This window comes from Brachyhypopomus gauderio, chromosome 1 (assembly GCF_052324685.1).
Source record: "Brachyhypopomus gauderio isolate BG-103 chromosome 1, BGAUD_0.2, whole genome shotgun sequence".
Taxonomy (NCBI): domain Eukaryota; kingdom Metazoa; phylum Chordata; class Actinopteri; order Gymnotiformes; family Hypopomidae; genus Brachyhypopomus; species Brachyhypopomus gauderio.
This window is the reverse complement of record NC_135211.1, coordinates 36,311,918-36,332,873: the sequence shown is the minus strand read 5'-3', so window position 1 is coordinate 36,332,873 and position 20,956 is coordinate 36,311,918. Positions and strand designations below refer to the sequence as shown.

At 42.1% G+C, this 20,956-nt stretch overlaps 32 non-coding genes across 32 annotated transcripts; 16 read left to right on the top strand and 16 right to left on the bottom strand.

The window, feature by feature from the left end:
* Position 1: 1 nt before the first annotated feature.
* Positions 2-73, bottom strand: trnaw-cca (transfer RNA tryptophan (anticodon CCA)). Its single transcript has one exon. It is a non-coding gene; the product is annotated as a tRNA-Trp (tRNA).
* Positions 74-888: 815 nt separating this feature from the next.
* Positions 889-960, top strand: trnag-ucc (transfer RNA glycine (anticodon UCC)). Its single transcript has one exon. It is a non-coding gene; the product is annotated as a tRNA-Gly (tRNA).
* A 352-nt stretch (positions 961-1,312) lies between these two features.
* Positions 1,313-1,384, bottom strand: trnaw-cca (transfer RNA tryptophan (anticodon CCA)). The gene has a single exon. It is a non-coding gene; the product is annotated as a tRNA-Trp (tRNA).
* Positions 1,385-2,199: 815 nt separating this feature from the next.
* On the top strand, positions 2,200-2,271 carry trnag-ucc (transfer RNA glycine (anticodon UCC)). The gene has a single exon. It is a non-coding gene; the product is annotated as a tRNA-Gly (tRNA).
* Positions 2,272-2,623: 352 nt separating this feature from the next.
* trnaw-cca (transfer RNA tryptophan (anticodon CCA)) lies at positions 2,624-2,695 on the bottom strand. Its single transcript has one exon. It is a non-coding gene; the product is annotated as a tRNA-Trp (tRNA).
* An 815-nt stretch (positions 2,696-3,510) lies between these two features.
* trnag-ucc (transfer RNA glycine (anticodon UCC)) lies at positions 3,511-3,582 on the top strand. Its single transcript has one exon. It is a non-coding gene; the product is annotated as a tRNA-Gly (tRNA).
* Positions 3,583-3,934: 352 nt separating this feature from the next.
* Positions 3,935-4,006, bottom strand: trnaw-cca (transfer RNA tryptophan (anticodon CCA)). Its single transcript has one exon. It is a non-coding gene; the product is annotated as a tRNA-Trp (tRNA).
* An 815-nt stretch (positions 4,007-4,821) lies between these two features.
* On the top strand, positions 4,822-4,893 carry trnag-ucc (transfer RNA glycine (anticodon UCC)). Its single transcript has one exon. It is a non-coding gene; the product is annotated as a tRNA-Gly (tRNA).
* A 352-nt stretch (positions 4,894-5,245) lies between these two features.
* trnaw-cca (transfer RNA tryptophan (anticodon CCA)) lies at positions 5,246-5,317 on the bottom strand. The gene has a single exon. It is a non-coding gene; the product is annotated as a tRNA-Trp (tRNA).
* An 815-nt stretch (positions 5,318-6,132) lies between these two features.
* On the top strand, positions 6,133-6,204 carry trnag-ucc (transfer RNA glycine (anticodon UCC)). The gene has a single exon. It is a non-coding gene; the product is annotated as a tRNA-Gly (tRNA).
* Positions 6,205-6,556: 352 nt separating this feature from the next.
* Positions 6,557-6,628, bottom strand: trnaw-cca (transfer RNA tryptophan (anticodon CCA)). The gene has a single exon. It is a non-coding gene; the product is annotated as a tRNA-Trp (tRNA).
* Positions 6,629-7,443: 815 nt separating this feature from the next.
* trnag-ucc (transfer RNA glycine (anticodon UCC)) lies at positions 7,444-7,515 on the top strand. Its single transcript has one exon. It is a non-coding gene; the product is annotated as a tRNA-Gly (tRNA).
* Positions 7,516-7,867: 352 nt separating this feature from the next.
* Positions 7,868-7,939, bottom strand: trnaw-cca (transfer RNA tryptophan (anticodon CCA)). Its single transcript has one exon. It is a non-coding gene; the product is annotated as a tRNA-Trp (tRNA).
* Positions 7,940-8,754: 815 nt separating this feature from the next.
* Positions 8,755-8,826, top strand: trnag-ucc (transfer RNA glycine (anticodon UCC)). The gene has a single exon. It is a non-coding gene; the product is annotated as a tRNA-Gly (tRNA).
* A 352-nt stretch (positions 8,827-9,178) lies between these two features.
* On the bottom strand, positions 9,179-9,250 carry trnaw-cca (transfer RNA tryptophan (anticodon CCA)). Its single transcript has one exon. It is a non-coding gene; the product is annotated as a tRNA-Trp (tRNA).
* Positions 9,251-10,065: 815 nt separating this feature from the next.
* trnag-ucc (transfer RNA glycine (anticodon UCC)) lies at positions 10,066-10,137 on the top strand. Its single transcript has one exon. It is a non-coding gene; the product is annotated as a tRNA-Gly (tRNA).
* Positions 10,138-10,489: 352 nt separating this feature from the next.
* Positions 10,490-10,561, bottom strand: trnaw-cca (transfer RNA tryptophan (anticodon CCA)). Its single transcript has one exon. It is a non-coding gene; the product is annotated as a tRNA-Trp (tRNA).
* An 815-nt stretch (positions 10,562-11,376) lies between these two features.
* trnag-ucc (transfer RNA glycine (anticodon UCC)) lies at positions 11,377-11,448 on the top strand. The gene has a single exon. It is a non-coding gene; the product is annotated as a tRNA-Gly (tRNA).
* A 352-nt stretch (positions 11,449-11,800) lies between these two features.
* Positions 11,801-11,872, bottom strand: trnaw-cca (transfer RNA tryptophan (anticodon CCA)). Its single transcript has one exon. It is a non-coding gene; the product is annotated as a tRNA-Trp (tRNA).
* Positions 11,873-12,687: 815 nt separating this feature from the next.
* On the top strand, positions 12,688-12,759 carry trnag-ucc (transfer RNA glycine (anticodon UCC)). Its single transcript has one exon. It is a non-coding gene; the product is annotated as a tRNA-Gly (tRNA).
* Positions 12,760-13,111: 352 nt separating this feature from the next.
* Positions 13,112-13,183, bottom strand: trnaw-cca (transfer RNA tryptophan (anticodon CCA)). Its single transcript has one exon. It is a non-coding gene; the product is annotated as a tRNA-Trp (tRNA).
* An 815-nt stretch (positions 13,184-13,998) lies between these two features.
* On the top strand, positions 13,999-14,070 carry trnag-ucc (transfer RNA glycine (anticodon UCC)). The gene has a single exon. It is a non-coding gene; the product is annotated as a tRNA-Gly (tRNA).
* Positions 14,071-14,422: 352 nt separating this feature from the next.
* Positions 14,423-14,494, bottom strand: trnaw-cca (transfer RNA tryptophan (anticodon CCA)). The gene has a single exon. It is a non-coding gene; the product is annotated as a tRNA-Trp (tRNA).
* Positions 14,495-15,309: 815 nt separating this feature from the next.
* On the top strand, positions 15,310-15,381 carry trnag-ucc (transfer RNA glycine (anticodon UCC)). Its single transcript has one exon. It is a non-coding gene; the product is annotated as a tRNA-Gly (tRNA).
* A 352-nt stretch (positions 15,382-15,733) lies between these two features.
* On the bottom strand, positions 15,734-15,805 carry trnaw-cca (transfer RNA tryptophan (anticodon CCA)). Its single transcript has one exon. It is a non-coding gene; the product is annotated as a tRNA-Trp (tRNA).
* An 815-nt stretch (positions 15,806-16,620) lies between these two features.
* trnag-ucc (transfer RNA glycine (anticodon UCC)) lies at positions 16,621-16,692 on the top strand. The gene has a single exon. It is a non-coding gene; the product is annotated as a tRNA-Gly (tRNA).
* Positions 16,693-17,044: 352 nt separating this feature from the next.
* trnaw-cca (transfer RNA tryptophan (anticodon CCA)) lies at positions 17,045-17,116 on the bottom strand. Its single transcript has one exon. It is a non-coding gene; the product is annotated as a tRNA-Trp (tRNA).
* An 815-nt stretch (positions 17,117-17,931) lies between these two features.
* On the top strand, positions 17,932-18,003 carry trnag-ucc (transfer RNA glycine (anticodon UCC)). The gene has a single exon. It is a non-coding gene; the product is annotated as a tRNA-Gly (tRNA).
* A 352-nt stretch (positions 18,004-18,355) lies between these two features.
* Positions 18,356-18,427, bottom strand: trnaw-cca (transfer RNA tryptophan (anticodon CCA)). Its single transcript has one exon. It is a non-coding gene; the product is annotated as a tRNA-Trp (tRNA).
* An 815-nt stretch (positions 18,428-19,242) lies between these two features.
* On the top strand, positions 19,243-19,314 carry trnag-ucc (transfer RNA glycine (anticodon UCC)). Its single transcript has one exon. It is a non-coding gene; the product is annotated as a tRNA-Gly (tRNA).
* Positions 19,315-19,666: 352 nt separating this feature from the next.
* On the bottom strand, positions 19,667-19,738 carry trnaw-cca (transfer RNA tryptophan (anticodon CCA)). The gene has a single exon. It is a non-coding gene; the product is annotated as a tRNA-Trp (tRNA).
* Positions 19,739-20,553: 815 nt separating this feature from the next.
* On the top strand, positions 20,554-20,625 carry trnag-ucc (transfer RNA glycine (anticodon UCC)). The gene has a single exon. It is a non-coding gene; the product is annotated as a tRNA-Gly (tRNA).
* The last annotated feature ends 331 nt before the right edge of the window (positions 20,626-20,956 follow it).

Below are 20,956 nucleotides of genomic sequence, written 5' to 3'. Positions count from 1 at the left end.
TTGACCCCGACGTGATTTGAACACGTAACCTTCTGATCTGGAGTCAGACGCGCTACCGTTACGCCACGAGGTCTAATACGTAGAAGTCTAGCTAAAAAAATGGAACAAGGCAGTCAGATGTTTTAGTTCAATAGCTCTTCCAATGTATTTAGATTTTTTTCATTCCCTCTCGTCTGCCTTAAAGTTTCACCAATTCAAGAGGAGAGTAATGGTGAGGGAAGAACATACCAAAGGGAGGGAATCTTCAGGCAGAATCCCTGAGCTCTCTGCTTTCTTCTCAACCTGAGTAGTCTATGCATGATTCTGTGTTAGTATCTGTCGATTCGGCCCTTGAAAGGCAATACAACTAAAGGTAACGTTTCTTGTTTATCATGCACCTGAGATGTAACAAAACGGAGGACCTTTCAAGAAAGGCTCTTGAGCAGAGTTACTTCAGAAAGTGAAGTAACGAAAAGAAAAAAATTCTCATGTTACAATAGATTGGTGAGTGTGAAGAATAGCATCAAGTTAAAGACCTGGCAAGATTGGAACGAAGATGAGAAGAAAGTAAATGTGTTTTAGTTTAGTTTCTTATTTTTCCATGAGTATTCAAGTCTTAGTGACTACATGAAGTTTTGATTCTTCAGTTTGCGTTGAAGACAACCATTGATTGGACCTTACGGACTGTCAGCGGAAGTCCATTCCACCACCTTGTGGACTGACAGAGAAGATTCTTGTTGCATGTCTTGTCGGCATCTTGAAGGGATGGTGGCACGAATAAAGCAATAATAGAGGCTTAAAGGCAGCCAGGTGCTGTAGTGGCTTGATAAGTGCTTTTATGCATGTGAGAAGCGATCCAGTTATGGGAGACTGCAATGGCCAAGATGCAAGGTAAAGAGACAAATGTAGGCGTGGGTGGTATAGTGGTGAGCATAGCTGCCTTCCAAGCAGTTGACCCGGGTTCGATTCCCGGCCAACGCATCTCGTTATACATGGATACCTGATGTTATTCACAAAACGTGGTACTTTGCCACTCACGTTTATTGATGGCAACCAAAGCTCATGTTTTACAGATTGCTCCTGCTTTTTACCTTCAGAGATAACTCATGCAATACAGAACGATATAGGAGTCAACACCTTCAAAAACACTGTGCTTTAATATGTTCTGGTTACATTGACACCTTACTCACAGCTGCACAGATGACCGTGACTCTTACATCGTTTTTAAATGAAGTGATACAAAGCGTTGTTATTTCTCAAAATCAGAATGAGGCCAAAGAGACCTGCATGCTGAAGCTGCGGCCCCATTTTCATGTTGCTATAAAGAAGCTTTTGACCCCGACGTGATTTGAACACGTAACCTTCTGATCTGGAGTCAGACGCGCTACCGTTGCGCCACGAGGTCTAATACGTAGAAGTCTAGCTAAAAAAATGGAACAAGGCAGTCAGATGTTTTAGTTCAATAGCTCTTCCAATGTATTTTGATTTTTTTCATTCCCTCTCGTCTGCCTTAAAGTTTCACCAATTCAAGAGGAGAGTAATGGTGAGGGAAGAACATACCAAAGGGAGGGAATCTTCAGGCAGAATCCCTGAGCTCTCTGCTTTCTTCTCAACCTGAGTAGTCTATGCATGATTCTGTGTTAGTATCTGTCGATTCGGCCCTTGAAAGGCAATACAGCTAAAGGTAACGTTTCTTGTTTATCATGCACCTGAGATGTAACAAAACGGAGGACCTTTCAAGAAAGGCTCTTGAGCAGAGTTACTTCAGAAAGTGAAGTAACGAAAAGAAAAAAATTCTCATGTTACAATAGATTGGTGAGTGTGAAGAATAGCATCAAGTTAAAGACCTGGCAAGATTGGAACGAAGATGAGAAGAAAGTAAATGTGTTTTAGTTTAGTTTCTTATTTTTCCATGAGTATTCAAGTCTTAGTGACTACATGAAGTTTTGATTCTTCAGTTTGCGTTGAAGACAACCATTGATTGGACCTTACGGACTGTCAGCGGAAGTCCATTCCACCACCTTGTGGACTGACAGAGAAGATTCTTGTTGCATGTCTTGTCGGCATCTTGAAGGGATGGTGGCACGAATAAAGCAATAATAGAGGCTTAAAGGCAGCCAGGTGCTGTAGTGGCTTGATAAGTGCTTTTATGCATGTGAGAAGCGATCCAGTTATGGGAGACTGCAATGGCCAAGATGCAAGGTAAAGAGACATATGTAGGCGTTGGTGGTATAGTGGTGAGCATAGCTGCCTTCCAAGCAGTTGACCCGGGTTTGATTCCCGGCCAACGCATCTCATTATACATGGATACCTGATGTTATTCACAAAACGTGGTACTTTGCCACTCACGTTTATTGATGGCAACCAAAGCTCATGTTTTACAGATTGCTCCTGCTTTTTACCTTCAGAGATAACTCATGCAATACAGAACGATATAGGAGTCAACACCTTCAAAAACACTGTGCTTTAATATGTTCTGGTTACATTGACACCTTACTCACAGCTGCACAGATGACCGTGACTCTTACATCGTTTTTAAATGAAGTGATACAAAGCGTTGTTATTTCTCAAAATCAGAATGAGGCCAAAGAGACCTGCATGCTGAAGCTGCGGCCCCATTTTCATGTTGCTATAAAGAAGCTTTTGACCCCGACGTGATTTGAACACGTAACCTTCTGATCTGGAGTCAGACGCGCTACCGTTGCGCCACGAGGTCTAATACGTAGAAGTCTAGCTAAAAAAATGGAACAAGGCAGTCAGATGTTTTAGTTCAATAGCTCTTCCAATGTATTTAGATTTTTTTCATTCCCTCTCGTCTGCCTTAAAGTTTCACCAATTCAAGAGGAGAGTAATGGTGAGGGAAGAACGTACCAAAGGGAGGGAATCTTCAGGCAGAATCCCTGAGCTCTCTGCTTTCTTCTCAACCTGAGTAGTCTATGCATGATTCTGTGTTAGTATCTGTCGATTCGGCCCTTGAAAGGCAATACAGCTAAAGGTAACGTTTCTTGTTTATCATGCACCTGAGATGTAACAAAACGGAGGACCTTTCAAGAAAGGCTCTTGAGCAGAGTTACTTCAGAAAGTGAAGTAACGAAAAGAAAAACATTCTCATGTTACAATAGATTGGTGAGTGTGAAGAATAGCATCAAGTTAAAGACCTGGCAAGATTGGAACGAAGATGAGAAGAAAGTAAATGTGTTTTAGTTTAGTTTCTTATTTTTCCATGAGTATTCAAGTCTTAGTGACTACATGAAGTTTTGATTCTTCAGTTTGCGTTGAAGACAACCATTGATTGGACCTTACGGACTGTCAGCGGAAGTCCATTGCACCACCTTGTGGACTGACAGAGAAGATTCTTGTTGCATGTCTTGTCGGCATCTTGAAGGGATTGTGGCACGAATAAAGCAATAATAAAGGCTTAAAGGCAGCCAGGTGCTGTAGTGGCTTGATAAGTGCTTTTATGCATGTGAGAAGCGATCCAGTTATGGGAGACTGCAATGGCCAAGATGCAAGGTAAAGAGACATATGTAGGCGTTGGTGGTATAGTGGTGAGCATAGCTGCCTTCCAAGCAGTTGACCTGGGTTCGATTCCCGGCCAACGCATCTCATTATACATGGATACCTGATGTTATTCACAAAACGTGGTACTTTGCCACTCACGTTTATTGATGGCAACCAAAGCTCATGTTTTACAGATTGCTCCTGCTTTTTACCTTCAGAGATAACTCATGCAATACAGAACGATATAGGAGTCAACACCTTCAAAAACACTGTGCTTTAATATGTTCTGGTTACATTGACACCTTACTCACAGCTGCACAGATGACCGTGACTCTTACATCGTTTTTAAATGAAGTGATACAAAGCGTTGTTATTTCTCAAAATCAGAATGAGGCCAAAGAGACCTGCATGCTGAAGCTGCGGCCCCATTTTCATGTTGCTATAAAGAAGCTTTTGACCCCGACGTGATTTGAACACGTAACCTTCTGATCTGGAGTCAGACGCGCTACCGTTGCGCCACGAGGTCTAATACGTAGAAGTCTAGCTAAAATAATGGAACAAGGCAGTCAGATGTTTTAGTTCAATAGCTCTTCCAATGTATTTTGATTTTTTTCATTCCCTCTCGTCTGCCTTAAAGTTTCACCAATTCAAGAGGAGAGTAATGGTGAGGGAAGAACGTACCAAAGGGAGGGAATCTTCAGGCAGAATCCCTGAGCTCTCTGCTTTCTTCTCAACCTGAGTAGTCTATGCATGATTCTGTGTTAGTATCTGTCGATTCGGCCCTTGAAAGGCAATACAGCTAAAGGTAACTTTTCTTGTTTATCATGCACCTGAGATGTAACAAAACGGAGGACCTTTCAAGAAAGGCTCTTGAGCAGAGTTACTTCAGAAAGTGAAGTAACGAAAAGAAAAACATTCTCATGTTACAAAAGATTGGTGAGTGTGAAGAATAGCATCAAGTTAAAGACCTGGCAAGATTGGAACGAAGATGAGAAGAAAGTAAATGTGTTTTAGTTTAGTTTCTTATTTTTCCATGAGTATTCAAGTCTTAGTGACTACATGAAGTTTTGATTCTTCAGTTTGCGTTGAAGACAACCATTGATTGGACCTTACGGACTGTCAGCGGAAGTCCATTCCACCACCTTGTGGACTGACAGAGAAGATTCTTGTTGCATGTCTTGTCGGCATCTTGAAGGGATGGTGGCACGAATAAAGCAATAATAGAGGCTCAAAGGCAGCCAGGTGCTGTAGTGGCTTGATAAGTGCTTTTATGCATGTGAGAATCGATCCAGTTATGGGAGACTGCAATGGCCAAGATGCAAGGTAAAGAGACATATGTAGGTGTTGGTGGTATAGTGGTGAGCATAGCTGCCTTCCAAGCAGTTGACCCGGGTTCGATTCCCGGCCAACGCATCTCATTATACATGTATACCTGATGTTATTCACAAAACGTGGTACTTTGCCACTCACGTTTATTGATGGCAACCAAAGCTCATGTTTTACAGATTGCTCCTGCTTTTTACCTTCAGAGATAACTCATGCAATACAGAACGATATAGGAGTCAACACCTTCAAAAACACTGTGCTTTAATATGTTCTGGTTACATTGACACCTTACTCACAGCTGCACAGATGACCGTGACTCTTACATCGTTTTTAAATGAAGTGATACAAAGCGTTGTTATTTCTCAAAATCAGAATGAGGCCAAAGAGACCTGCATGCTGAAGCTGCGGCCCCATTTTCATGTTGCTATAAAGATGCTTTTGACCCCGACGTGATTTGAACACGTAACCTTCTGATCTGGAGTCAGACGCGCTACCGTTACGCCACGAGGTCTAATACGTAGAAGTCTAGCTAAAAAAATGGAACAAGGCAGTCAGATGTTTTAGTTCAATAGCTCTTCCAATGTATTTAGATTTTTTTCATTCCCTCTCGTCTGCCTTAAAGTTTCACCAATTCAAGAGGAGAGTAATGGTGAGGGAAGAACATACCAAAGGGAGGGAATCTTCAGGCAGAATCCCTGAGCTCTCTGCTTTCTTCTCAACCTGAGTAGTCTATGCATGATTCTGTGTTAGTATCTGTCGATTCGGCCCTTGAAAGGCAATACAACTAAAGGTAACGTTTCTTGTTTATCATGCACCTGAGATGTAACAAAACGGAGGACCTTTCAAGAAAGGCTCTTGAGCAGAGTTACTTCAGAAAGTGAAGTAACGAAAAGAAAAAAATTCTCATGTTACAATAGATTGGTGAGTGTGAAGAATAGCATCAAGTTAAAGACCTGGCAAGATTGGAACGAAGATGAGAAGAAAGTAAATGTGTTTTAGTTTAGTTTCTTATTTTTCCATGAGTATTCAAGTCTTAGTGACTACATGAAGTTTTGATTCTTCAGTTTGCGTTGAAGACAACCATTGATTGGACCTTACGGACTGTCAGCGGAAGTCCATTCCACCACCTTGTGGACTGACAGAGAAGATTCTTGTTGCATGTCTTGTCGGCATCTTGAAGGGATGGTGGCACGAATAAAGCAATAATAGAGGCTTAAAGGCAGCCAGGTGCTGTAGTGGCTTGATAAGTGCTTTTATGCATGTGAGAAGCGATCCAGTTATGGGAGACTGCAATGGCCAAGATGCAAGGTAAAGAGACAAATGTAGGCGTGGGTGGTATAGTGGTGAGCATAGCTGCCTTCCAAGCAGTTGACCCGGGTTCGATTCCCGGCCAACGCATCTCGTTATACATGGATACCTGATGTTATTCACAAAACGTGGTACTTTGCCACTCACGTTTATTGATGGCAACCAAAGCTCATGTTTTACAGATTGCTCCTGCTTTTTACCTTCAGAGATAACTCATGCAATACAGAACGATATAGGAGTCAACACCTTCAAAAACACTGTGCTTTAATATGTTCTGGTTACATTGACACCTTACTCACAGCTGCACAGATGACCGTGACTCTTACATCGTTTTTAAATGAAGTGATACAAAGCGTTGTTATTTCTCAAAATCAGAATGAGGCCAAAGAGACCTGCATGCTGAAGCTGCGGCCCCATTTTCATGTTGCTATAAAGAAGCTTTTGACCCCGACGTGATTTGAACACGTAACCTTCTGATCTGGAGTCAGACGCGCTACCGTTGCGCCACGAGGTCTAATACGTAGAAGTCTAGCTAAAAAAATGGAACAAGGCAGTCAGATGTTTTAGTTCAATAGCTCTTCCAATGTATTTAGATTTTTTTCATTCCCTCTCGTCTGCCTTAAAGTTTCACCAATTCAAGAGGAGAGTAATGGTGAGGGAAGAACGTACCAAAGGGAGGGAATCTTCAGGCAGAATCCCTGAGCTCTCTGCTTTCTTCTCAACCTGAGTAGTCTATGCATGATTCTGTGTTAGTATCTGTCGATTCGGCCCTTGAAAGGCAATACAGCTAAAGGTAACGTTTCTTGTTTATCATGCACCTGAGATGTAACAAAACGGAGGACCTTTCAAGAAAGGCTCTTGAGCAGAGTTACTTCAGAAAGTGAAGTAACGAAAAGAAAAACATTCTCATGTTACAATAGATTGGTGAGTGTGAAGAATAGCATCAAGTTAAAGACCTGGCAAGATTGGAACGAAGATGAGAAGAAAGTAAATGTGTTTTAGTTTAGTTTCTTATTTTTCCATGAGTATTCAAGTCTTAGTGACTACATGAAGTTTTGATTCTTCAGTTTGCGTTGAAGACAACCATTGATTGGACCTTACGGACTGTCAGCGGAAGTCCATTCCACCACCTTGTGGACTGACAGAGAAGATTCTTGTTGCATGTCTTGTCGGCATCTTGAAGGGATGGTGGCACGAATAAAGCAATAATAGAGGCTTAAAGGCAGCCAGGTGCTGTAGTGGCTTGATAAGTGCTTTTATGCATGTGAGAAGCGATCCAGTTATGGGAGACTGCAATGGCCAAGATGCAAGGTAAAGAGACATATGTAGGCGTTGGTGGTATAGTGGTGAGCATAGCTGCCTTCCAAGCAGTTGACCCGGGTTCGATTCCCGGCCAACGCATCTCATTATACATGGATACCTGATGTTATTCACAAAACGTGGTACTTTGCCACTCACGTTTATTGATGGCAACCAAAGCTCATGTTTTACAGATTGCTCCTGCTTTTTACCTTCAGAGATAACTCATGCAATACAGAACGATATAGGAGTCAACACCTTCAAAAACACTGTGCTTTAATATGTTCTGGTTACATTGACACCTTACTCACAGCTGCACAGATGACCGTGACTCTTACATCGTTTTTAAATGAAGTGATACAAAGCGTTGTTATTTCTCAAAATCAGAACGAGGCCAAAGAGACCTGCATGCTGAAGCTGCGGCCCCATTTTCATGTTGCTATAAAGAAGCTTTTGACCCCGACGTGATTTGAACACGTAACCTTCTGATCTGGAGTCAGACGCGCTACCGTTGCGCCACGAGGTCTAATACGTAGAAGTCTAGCTAAAATAATGGAACAAGGCAGTCAGATGTTTTAGTTCAATAGCTCTTCCAATGTATTTTGATTTTTTTCATTCCCTCTCGTCTGCCTTAAAGTTTCACCAATTCAAGAGGAGAGTAATGGTGAGGGAAGAACGTACCAAAGGGAGGGAATCTTCAGGCAGAATCCCTGAGCTCTCTGCTTTCTTCTCAACCTGAGTAGTCTATGCATGATTCTGTGTTAGTATCTGTCGATTCGGCCCTTGAAAGGCAATACAGCTAAAGGTAACTTTTCTTGTTTATCATGCACCTGAGATGTAACAAAACGGAGGACCTTTCAAGAAAGGCTCTTGAGCAGAGTTACTTCAGAAAGTGAAGTAACGAAAAGAAAAACTTTCTCATGTTACAATAGATTGGTGAGTGTGAAGAATAGCATCAAGTTAAAGACCTGGCAAGATTGGAACGAAGATGAGAAGAAAGTAAATGTGTTTTAGTTTAGTTTCTTATTTTTCCATGAGTATTCATGTCTTAGTGACTACATAAAGTTTTGATTCTTCAGTTTGCGTTGAAGACAACCATTGATTGGACCTTACGGACTGTCAGCGGAAGTCCATTCCACCACCTTGTGGACTGACAGAGAAGATTCTTGTTGCATGTCTTGTCGGCATCTTGAAGGGATGGTGGCACGAATAAAGCAATAATAGAGGCTTAAAGGCAGCCAGGTGCTGTAGTGGCTTGATAAGTGCTTTTATGCATGTGAGAAGCGATCCAGTTATGGGAGACTGCAATGGCCAAGATGCAAGGTAAAGAGACATATGTAGGTGTTGGTGGTATAGTGGTGAGCATAGCTGCCTTCCAAGCAGTTGACCTGGGTTCGATTCCCGGCCAACGCATCTCATTATACATGGATACCTGATGTTATTCACAAAACGTGGTACTTTGCCACTCACGTTTATTGATGGCAACCAAAGCTCATGTTTTACAGATTGCTCCTGCTTTTTACCTTCAGAGATAACTCATGCAATACAGAACGATATAGGAGTCAACACCTTCAAAAACACTGTGCTTTAATATGTTCTGGTTACATTGACACCTTACTCACAGCTGCACAGATGACCGTGACTCTTACATCGTTTTTAAATGAAGTGATACAAAGCGTTGTTATTTCTCAAAATCAGAATGAGGCCAAAGAGACCTGCATGCTGAAGCTGCGGCCCCATTTTCATGTTGCTATAAAGAAGCTTTTGACCCCGACGTGATTTGAACACGTAACCTTCTGATCTGGAGTCAGACGCGCTACCGTTGCGCCACGAGGTCTAATACGTAGAAGTCTAGCTAAAAAAATGGAACAAGGCAGTCAGATGTTTTAGTTCAATAGCTCTTCCAATGTATTTTGATTTTTTTCATTCCCTCTCGTCTGCCTTAAAGTTTCACCAATTCAAGAGGAGAGTAATGGTGAGGGAAGAACGTACCAAAGGGAGGGAATCTTCAGGCAGAATCCCTGAGCTCTCTGCTTTCTTCTCAACCTGAGTAGTCTATGCATGATTCTGTGTTAGTATCTGTCGATTCGGCCCTTGAAAGGCAATACAGCTAAAGGTAACGTTTCTTGTTTATCATGCACCTGAGATGTAACAAAACGGAGGACCTTTCAAGAAAGGCTCTTGAGCAGAGTTACTTCAGAAAGTGAAGTAACGAAAAGAAAAACATTCTCATGTTACAATAGATTGGTGAGTGTGAAGAATAGCATCAAGTTAAAGACCTGGCAAGATTGGAACGAAGATGAGAAGAAAGTAAATGTGTTTTAGTTTAGTTTCTTATTTTTCCATGAGTATTCAAGTCTTAGTGACTACATGAAGTTTTGATTCTTCAGTTTGCGTTGAAGACAACCATTGATTGGACCTTACGGACTGTCAGCGGAAGTCCATTCCACCACCTTGTGGACTGACAGAGAAGATTCTTGTTGCATGTCTTGTCGGCATCTTGAAGGGATGGTGGCACGAATAAAGCAATAATAGAGGCTTAAAGGCAGCCAGGTGCTGTAGTGGCTTGATAAGTGCTTTTATGCATGTGAGAAGCGATCCAGTTATGGGAGACTGCAATGGCCAAGATGCAAGGTAAAGAGACATATGTAGGCGTTGGTGGTATAGTGGTGAGCATAGCTGCCTTCCAAGCAGTTGACCCGGGTTCGATTCCCGGCCAACGCATCTCATTATACATGGATACCTGATGTTATTCACAAAACGTGGTACTTTGCCACTCACGTTTATTGATGGCAACCAAAGCTCATGTTTTACAGATTGCTCCTGCTTTTTACCTTCAGAGATAACTCATGCAATACAGAACGATATAGGAGTCAACACCTTCAAAAACACTGTGCTTTAATATGTTCTGGTTACATTGACACCTTACTCACAGCTGCACAGATGACCGTGACTCTTACATCGTTTTTAAATGAAGTGATACAAAGCGTTGTTATTTCTCAAAATCAGAACGAGGCCAAAGAGACCTGCATGCTGAAGCTGCGGCCCCATTTTCATGTTGCTATAAAGAAGCTTTTGACCCCGACGTGATTTGAACACGTAACCTTCTGATCTGGAGTCAGACGCGCTACCGTTGCGCCACGAGGTCTAATACGTAGAAGTCTAGCTAAAATAATGGAACAAGGCAGTCAGATGTTTTAGTTCAATAGCTCTTCCAATGTATTTTGATTTTTTTCATTCCCTCTCGTCTGCCTTAAAGTTTCACCAATTCAAGAGGAGAGTAATGGTGAGGGAAGAACGTATCAAAGGGAGGGAATCTTCAGGCAGAATCCCTGAGCTCTCTGCTTTCTTCTCAACCTGAGTAGTCTATGCATGATTCTGTGTTAGTATCTGTCGATTCGGCCCTTGAAAGGCAATACAGCTAAAGGTAACGTTTCTTGTTTATCATGCACCTGAGATGTAACAAAACGGAGGACCTTTCAAGAAAGGCTCTTGAGCAGAGTTACTTCAGAAAGTGAAGTAACGAAAAGAAAAACATTCTCATGTTACAATAGATTGGTGAGTGTGAAGAATAGCATCAAGTTAAAGACCTGGCAAGATTGGAACGAAGATGAGAAGAAAGTAAATGTGTTTTAGTTTAGTTTCTTATTTTTCCATGAGTATTCAAGTCTTAGTGACTACATGAAGTTTTGATTCTTCAGTTTGCGTTGAAGACAACCATTGATTGGACCTTACGGACTGTCAGCGGAAGTCCATTCCACCACCTTGTGGACTGACAGAGAAGATTCTTGTTGCATGTCTTGTCGGCATCTTGAAGGGATGGTGGCACGAATAAAGCAATAATAGAGGCTTAAAGGCAGCCAGGTGCTGTAGTGGCTTGATAAGTGCTTTTATGCATGTGAGAAGCGATCCAGTTATGGGAGACTGCAATGGCCAAGATGCAAGGTAAAGAGACATATGTAGGCGTTGGTGGTATAGTGGTGAGCATAGCTGCCTTCCAAGCAGTTGACCCGGGTTCGATTCCCGGCCAACGCATCTCATTATACATGGATGCCTGATGTTATTCACAAAACGTGGTACTTTGCCACTCACGTTTATTGATGGCAACCAAAGCTCATGTTTTACAGATTGCTCCTGCTTTTTACCTTCAGAGATAACTCATGCAATACAGAACGATATAGGAGTCAACACCTTCAAAAACACTGTGCTTTAATATGTTCTGGTTACATTGACACCTTACTCACAGCTGCACAGATGACCGTGACTCTTACATCGTTTTTAAATGAAGTGATACAAAGCGTTGTTATTTCTCAAAATCAGAACGAGGCCAAAGAGACCTGCATGCTGAAGCTGCGGCCCCATTTTCATGTTGCTATAAAGAAGCTTTTGACCCCGACGTGATTTGAACACGTAACCTTCTGATCTGGAGTCAGACGCGCTACCGTTGCGCCACGAGGTCTAATAAGTAGAAGTCTAGCTAAAAAAATGGAACAAGGCAGTCAGATGTTTTAGTTCAATAGCTCTTCCAATGTATTTAGATTTTTTTCATTCCCTCTCGTCTGCCTTAAAGTTTCACCAATTCAAGAGGAGAGTAATGGTGAGGGAAGAACGTACCAAAGGGAGGGAATCTTCAGGCAGAATCCCTGAGCTCTCTGCTTTCTTCTCAACCTGAGTAGTCTATGCATGATTCTGTGTTAGTATCTGTCGATTCGGCCCTTGAAAGGCAATACAGCTAAAGGTAACGTTTCTTGTTTATCATGCACCTGAGATGTAACAAAACGGAGGACCTTTCAAGAAAGGCTCTTGAGCAGAGTTACTTCAGAAAGTGAAGTAACGAAAAGAAAAACATTCTCATGTTACAATAGATTGGTGAGTGTGAAGAATAGCATCAAGTTAAAGACCTGGCAAGATTGGAACGAAGATGAGAAGAAAGTAAATGTGTTTTAGTTTAGTTTCTTATTTTTCCATGAGTATTCAAGTCTTAGTGACTACATGAAGTTTTGATTCTTCAGTTTGCGTTGAAGACAACCATTGATTGGACCTTACGGACTGTCAGCGGAAGTCCATTCCACCACCTTGTGGACTGACAGAGAAGATTCTTGTTGCATGTCTTGTCGGCATCTTGAAGGGATGGTGGCACGAATAAAGCAATAATAGAGGCTTAAAGGCAGCCAGGTGCTGTAGTGGCTTGATAAGTGCTTTTATGCATGTGAGAAGCGATCCAGTTATGGGAGACTGCAATGGCCAAGATGCAAGGTAAAGAGACATATGTAGGCGTTGGTGGTATAGTGGTGAGCATAGCTGCCTTCCAAGCAGTTGACCCGGGTTCGATTCCCGGCCAACGCATCTCCTTATACATGGATACCTGATGTTATTCACAAAACGTGGTACTTTGCCACTCACGTTTATTGATGGCAACCAAAGCTCATGTTTCACAGATTGCTCCTGCTTTTTACCTTCAGAGATAACTCATGCAATACAGAACGATATAGGAGTCAACACCTTCAAAAACACTGTGCTTTAATATGTTCTGGTTACATTGACACCTTACTCACAGCTGCACAGATGACCGTGACTCTTACATCGTTTTTAAATGAAGTGATACAAAGCGTTGTTATTTCTCAAAATCAGAACGAGGCCAAAGAGACCTGCATGCTGAAGCTGCGGCCCCATTTTCATGTTGCTATAAAGAAGCTTTTGACCCCGACGTGATTTGAACACGTAACCTTCTGATCTGGAGTCAGACGCGCTACCGTTGCGCCACGAGGTCTAATACGTAGAAGTCTAGCTAAAATAATGGAACAAGGCAGTCAGATGTTTTAGTTCAATAGCTCTTCCAATGTATTTTGATTTTTTTCATTCCCTCTCGTCTGCCTTAAAGTTTCACCAATTCAAGAGGAGAGTAATGGTGAGGGAAGAACGTACCAAAGGGAGGGAATCTTCAGGCAGAATCCCTGAGCTCTCTGCTTTCTTCTCAACCTGAGTAGTCTATGCATGATTCTGTGTTAGTATCTGTCGATTCGGCCCTTGAAAGGCAATACAGCTAAAGGTAACGTTTCTTGTTTATCATGCACCTGAGATGTAACAAAACGGAGGACCTTTCAAGAAAGGCTCTTGAGCAGAGTTACTTCAGAAAGTGAAGTAACGAAAAGAAAAACATTCTCATGTTACAATAGATTGGTGAGTGTGAAGAATAGCATCAAGTTAAAGACCTGGCAAGATTGGAACGAAGATGAGAAGAAAGTAAATGTGTTTTAGTTTAGTTTCTTATTTTTCCATGAGTATTCAAGTCTTAGTGACTACATGAAGTTTTGATTCTTCAGTTTGCGTTGAAGACAACCATTGATTGGACCTTACGGACTGTCAGCGGAAGTCCATTCCACCACCTTGTGGACTGACAGAGAAGATTCTTGTTGCATGTCTTGTCGGCATCTTGAAGGGATGGTGGCACGAATAAAGCAATAATAGAGGCTTAAAGGCAGCCAGGTGCTGTAGTGGCTTGATAAGTGCTTTTATGCATGTGAGAAGCGATCCAGTTATGGGAGACTGCAATGGCCAAGATGCAAGGTAAAGAGACATATGTAGGTGTTGGTGGTATAGTGGTGAGCATAGCTGCCTTCCAAGCAGTTGACCCGGGTTCGATTCCCGGCCAACGCATCTCCTTATACATGGATACCTGATGTTATTCACAAAACGTGGTACTTTGCCACTCACGTTCATTGATGGCAACCAAAGCTCATGTTTCACAGATTGCTCCTGCTTTTTACCTTCAGAGATAACTCATGCAATACAGAACGATATAGGAGTCAACACCTTCAAAAACACTGTGCTTTAATATGTTCTGGTTACATTGACACCTTACTCACAGCTGCACAGATGACCGTGACTCTTACATCGTTTTTAAATGAAGTGATACAAAGCGTTGTTATTTCTCAAAATCAGAACGAGGCCAAAGAGACCTGCATGCTGAAGCTGCGGCCCCATTTTCATGTTGCTATAAAGAAGCTTTTGACCCCGACGTGATTTGAACACGTAACCTTCTGATCTGGAGTCAGACGCGCTACCGTTGCACCACGAGGTCTAATACGTAGAAGTCTAGCTAAAAAAATGGAACAAGGCAGTCAGATGTTTTAGTTCAATAGCTCTTCCAATGTATTTTGATTTTTTTCATTCCCTCTCGTCTGCCTTAAAGTTTCACCAATTCAAGAGGAGAGTAATGGTGAGGGAAGAACGTACCAAAGGGAGGGAATCTTCAGGCAGAATCCCTGAGCTCTCTGCTTTCTTCTCAACCTGAGTAGTCTATGCATGATTCTGTGTTAGTATCTGTCGATTCGGCCCTTGAAAGGCAATACAGCTAAAGGTAACGTTTCTTGTTTATCATGCACCTGAGATGTAACAAAACGGAGGACCTTTCAAGAAAGGCTCTTGAGCAGAGTTACTTCAGAAAGTGAAGTAACGAAAAGAAAAACATTCTCATGTTACAATAGATTGGTGAGTGTGAAGAATAGCATCAAGTTAAAGACCTGGCAAGATTGGAACGAAGATGAGAAGAAAGTAAATGTGTTTTAGTTTAGTTTCTTATTTTTCCATGAGTATTCAAGTCTTAGTGACTACATGAAGTTTTGATTCTTCAGTTTGCGTTGAAGACAACCATTGATTGGACCTTACGGACTGTCAGCGGAAGTCCATTCCACCACCTTGTGGACTGACAGAGAAGATTCTTGTTGCATGTCTTGTCGGCATCTTGAAGGGATGGTGGCACGAATAAAGCAATAATAGAGGCTTAAAGGCAGCCAGGTGCTGTAGTGGCTTGATAAGTGCTTTTATGCATGTGAGAAGCGATCCAGTTATGGGAGACTGCAATGGCCAAGATGCAAGGTAAAGAGACATATGTAGGCGTTGGTGGTATAGTGGTGAGCATAGCTGCCTTCCAAGCAGTTGACCCGGGTTCGATTCCCGGCCAACGCATCTCATTATACATGGATACCTGATGTTATTCACAAAACGTGGTACTTTGCCACTCACGTTTATTGATGGCAACCAAAGCTCATGTTTTACAGATTGCTCCTGCTTTTTACCTTCAGAGATAACTCATGCAATACAGAACGATATAGGAGTCAACACCTTCAAAAACACTGTGCTTTAATATGTTCTGGTTACATTGACACCTTACTCACAGCTGCACAGATGACCGTGACTCTTACATCGTTTTTAAATGAAGTGATACAAAGCGTTGTTATTTCTCAAAATCAGAACGAGGCCAAAGAGACCTGCATGCTGAAGCTGCGGCCCCATTTTCATGTTGCTATAAAGAAGCTTTTGACCCCGACGTGATTTGAACACGTAACCTTCTGATCTGGAGTCAGACGCGCTACCGTTGCGCCACGAGGTCTAATACGTAGAAGTCTAGCTAAAATAATGGAACAAGGCAGTCAGATGTTTTAGTTCAATAGCTCTTCCAATGTATTTTGATTTTTTTCATTCCCTCTCGTCTGCCTTAAAGTTTCACCAATTCAAGAGGAGAGTAATGGTGAGGGAAGAACGTATCAAAGGGAGGGAATCTTCAGGCAGAATCCCTGAGCTCTCTGCTTTCTTCTCAACCTGAGTAGTCTATGCATGATTCTGTGTTAGTATCTGTCGATTCGGCCCTTGAAAGGCAATACAGCTAAAGGTAACGTTTCTTGTTTATCATGCACCTGAGATGTAACAAAACGGAGGACCTTTCAAGAAAGGCTCTTGAGCAGAGTTACTTCAGAAAGTGAAGTAACGAAAAGAAAAACATTCTCATGTTACAATAGATTGGTGAGTGTGAAGAATAGCATCAAGTTAAAGACCTGGCAAGATTGGAACGAAGATGAGAAGAAAGTAAATGTGTTTTAGTTTAGTTTCTTATTTTTCCATGAGTATTCAAGTCTTAGTGACTACATGAAGTTTTGATTCTTCAGTTTGCGTTGAAGACAACCATTGATTGGACCTTACGGACTGTCAGCGGAAGTCCATTCCACCACCTTGTGGACTGACAGAGAAGATTCTTGTTGCATGTCTTGTCGGCATCTTGAAGGGATGGTGGCACGAATAAAGCAATAATAGAGGCTTAAAGGCAGCCAGGTGCTGTAGTGGCTTGATAAGTGCTTTTATGCATGTGAGAAGCGATCCAGTTATGGGAGACTGCAATGGCCAAGATGCAAGGTAAAGAGACATATGTAGGCGTTGGTGGTATAGTGGTGAGCATAGCTGCCTTCCAAGCAGTTGACCCGGGTTCGATTCCCGGCCAACGCATCTCATTATACATGGATACCTGATGTTATTCACAAAACGTGGTACTTTGCCACTCACGTTTATTGATGGCAACCAAAGCTCATGTTTTACAGATTGCTCCTGCTTTTTACCTTCAGAGATAACTCATGCAATACAGAACGATATAGGAGTCAACACCTTCAAAAACACTGTGCTTTAATATGTTCTGGTTACATTGACACCTTACTCACAGCTGCACAGATGACCGTGACTCTTACATCGTTTTTAAATGAAGTGATACAAAGCGTTGTTATTTCTCAAAATCAGAACGAGGCCAAAGAGACCTGCATGCTGAAGCTGCGGCCCCATTTTCATGTTGCTATAAAGAAGCTTTTGACCCCGACGTGATTTGAACACGTAACCTTCTGATCTGGAGTCAGACGCGCTACCGTTGCGCCACGAGGTCTAATAAGTAGAAGTCTAGCTAAAAAAATGGAACAAGGCAGTCAGATGTTTTAGTTCAATAGCTCTTCCAATGTATTTTGATTTTTTTCATTCCCTCTCGTCTGCCTTAAAGTTTCACCAATTCAAGAGGAGAGTAATGGTGAGGGAAGAACGTACCAAAGGGAGGGAATCTTCAGGCAGAATCCCTGAGCTCTCTGCTTTCTTCTCAACCTGAGTAGTCTATGCATGATTCTGTGTTAGTATCTGTCGATTCGGCCCTTGAAAGGCAATACAGCTAAAGGTAACGTTTCTTGTTTATCATGCACCTGAGATGTAACAAAACGGAGGACCTTTCAAGAAAGGCTCTTGAGCAGAGTTACTTCAGAAAGTGAAGTAACGAAAAGAAAAACATTCTCATGTTACAATAGATTGGTGAGTGTGAAGAATAGCATCAAGTTAAAGACCTGGCAAGATTGGAACGAAGATGAGAAGAAAGTAAATGTGTTTTAGTTTAGTTTCTTATTTTTCCATGAGTATTCAAGTCTTAGTGACTACATGAAGTTTTGATTCTTCAGTTTGCGTTGAAGACAACCATTGATTGGACCTTACGGACTGTCAGCGGAAGTCCATTCCACCACCTTGTGGACTGACAGAGAAGATTCTTGTTGCATGTCTTGTCGGCATCTTGAAGGGATGGTGGCACGAATAAAGCAATAATAGAGGCTTAAAGGCAGCCAGGTGCTGTAGTGGCTTGATAAGTGCTTTTATGCATGTGAGAAGCGATCCAGTTATGGGAGACTGCAATGGCCAAGATGCAAGGTAAAGAGACATATGTAGGCGTTGGTGGTATAGTGGTGAGCATAGCTGCCTTCCAAGCAGTTGACCCGGGTTCGATTCCCGGCCAACGCATCTCCTTATACATGGATACCTGATGTTATTCACAAAACGTGGTACTTTGCCACTCACGTTTATTGATGGCAACCAAAGCTCATGTTTCACAGATTGCTCCTGCTTTTTACCTTCAGAGATAACTCATGCAATACAGAACGATATAGGAGTCAACACCTTCAAAAACACTGTGCTTTAATATGTTCTGGTTACATTGACACCTTACTCACAGCTGCACAGATGACCGTGACTCTTACATCGTTTTTAAATGAAGTGATACAAAGCGTTGTTATTTCTCAAAATCAGAACGAGGCCAAAGAGACCTGCATGCTGAAGCTGCGGCCCCATTTTCATGTTGCTATAAAGAAGCTTTTGACCCCGACGTGATTTGAACACGTAACCTTCTGATCTGGAGTCAGACGCGCTACCGTTGCGCCACGAGGTCTAATACGTAGAAGTCTAGCTAAAATAATGGAACAAGGCAGTCAGATGTTTTAGTTCAATAGCTCTTCCAATGTATTTTGATTTTTTTCATTCCCTCTCGTCTGCCTTAAAGTTTCACCAATTCAAGAGGAGAGTAATGGTGAGGGAAGAACGTACCAAAGGGAGGGAATCTTCAGGCAGAATCCCTGAGCTCTCTGCTTTCTTCTCAACCTGAGTAGTCTATGCATGATTCTGTGTTAGTATCTGTCGATTCGGCCCTTGAAAGGCAATACAGCTAAAGGTAACGTTTCTTGTTTATCATGCACCTGAGATGTAACAAAACGGAGGACCTTTCAAGAAAGGCTCTTGAGCAGAGTTACTTCAGAAAGTGAAGTAACGAAAAGAAAAACATTCTCATGTTACAATAGATTGGTGAGTGTGAAGAATAGCATCAAGTTAAAGACCTGGCAAGATTGGAACGAAGATGAGAAGAAAGTAAATGTGTTTTAGTTTAGTTTCTTATTTTTCCATGAGTATTCAAGTCTTAGTGACTACATGAAGTTTTGATTCTTCAGTTTGCGTTGAAGACAACCATTGATTGGACCTTACGGACTGTCAGCGGAAGTCCATTCCACCACCTTGTGGACTGACAGAGAAGATTCTTGTTGCATGTCTTGTCGGCATCTTGAAGGGATGGTGGCACGAATAAAGCAATAATAGAGGCTTAAAGGCAGCCAGGTGCTGTAGTGGCTTGATAAGTGCTTTTATGCATGTGAGAAGCGATCCAGTTATGGGAGACTGCAATGGCCAAGATGCAAGGTAAAGAGACATATGTAGGTGTTGGTGGTATAGTGGTGAGCATAGCTGCCTTCCAAGCAGTTGACCCGGGTTCGATTCCCGGCCAACGCATCTCCTTATACATGGATACCTGATGTTATTCACAAAACGTGGTACTTTGCCACTCACGTTCATTGATGGCAACCAAAGCTCATGTTTCACAGATTGCTCCTGCTTTTTACCTTCAGAGATAACTCATGCAATACAGAACGATATAGGAGTCAACACCTTCAAAAACACTGTGCTTTAATATGTTCTGGTTACATTGACACCTTACTCACAGCTGCACAGATGACCGTGACTCTTACATCGTTTTTAAATGAAGTGATACAAAGCGTTGTTATTTCTCAAAATCAGAACGAGGCCAAAGAGACCTGCATGCTGAAGCTGCGGCCCCATTTTCATGTTGCTATAAAGAAGCTTTTGACCCCGACGTGATTTGAACACGTAACCTTCTGATCTGGAGTCAGACGCGCTACCGTTGCACCACGAGGTCTAATACGTAGAAGTCTAGCTAAAAAAATGGAACAAGGCAGTCAGATGTTTTAGTTCAATAGCTCTTCCAATGTATTTTGATTTTTTTCATTCCCTCTCGTCTGCCTTAAAGTTTCACCAATTCAAGAGGAGAGTAATGGTGAGGGAAGAACGTACCAAAGGGAGGGAATCTTCAGGCAGAATCCCTGAGCTCTCTGCTTTCTTCTCAACCTGAGTAGTCTATGCATGATTCTGTGTTAGTATCTGTCGATTCGGCCCTTGAAAGGCAATACAGCTAAAGGTAACGTTTCTTGTTTATCATGCACCTGAGATGTAACAAAACGGAGGACCTTTCAAGAAAGGCTCTTGAGCAGAGTTACTTCAGAAAGTGAAGTAACGAAAAGAAAAACATTCTCATGTTACAATAGATTGGTGAGTGTGAAGAATAGCATCAAGTTAAAGACCTGGCAAGATTGGAACGAAGATGAGAAGAAAGTAAATGTGTTTTAGTTTAGTTTCTTATTTTTCCATGAGTATTCAAGTCTTAGTGACTACATGAAGTTTTGATTCTTCAGTTTGCGTTGAAGACAACCATTGATTGGACCTTACGGACTGTCAGCGGAAGTCCATTCCACCACCTTGTGGACTGACAGAGAAGATTCTTGTTGCATGTCTTGTCGGCATCTTGAAGGGATGGTGGCACGAATAAAGCAATAATAGAGGCTTAAAGGCAGCCAGGTGCTGTAGTGGCTTGATAAGTGCTTTTATGCATGTGAGAAGCGATCCAGTTATGGGAGACTGCAATGGCCAAGATGCAAGGTAAAGAGACATATGTAGGCGTTGGTGGTATAGTGGTGAGCATAGCTGCCTTCCAAGCAGTTGACCCGGGTTCGATTCCCGGCCAACGCATCTCCTTATACATGGATACCTGATGTTATTCACAAAACGTGGTACTTTGCCACTCACGTTTATTGATGGCAACCAAAGCTCATGTTTCACAGATTGCTCCTGCTTTTTACCTTCAGAGATAACTCATGCAATACAGAACGATATAGGAGTCAACACCTTCAAAAACACTGTGCTTTAATATGTTCTGGTTACATTGACACCTTACTCACAGCTGCACAGATGACCGTGACTCTTACATCGTTTTTAAATGAAGTGATACAAAGCGTTGTTATTTCTCAAAATCAGAACGAGGCCAAAGAGACCTGCATGCTGAAGCTGCGGCCCCATTTTC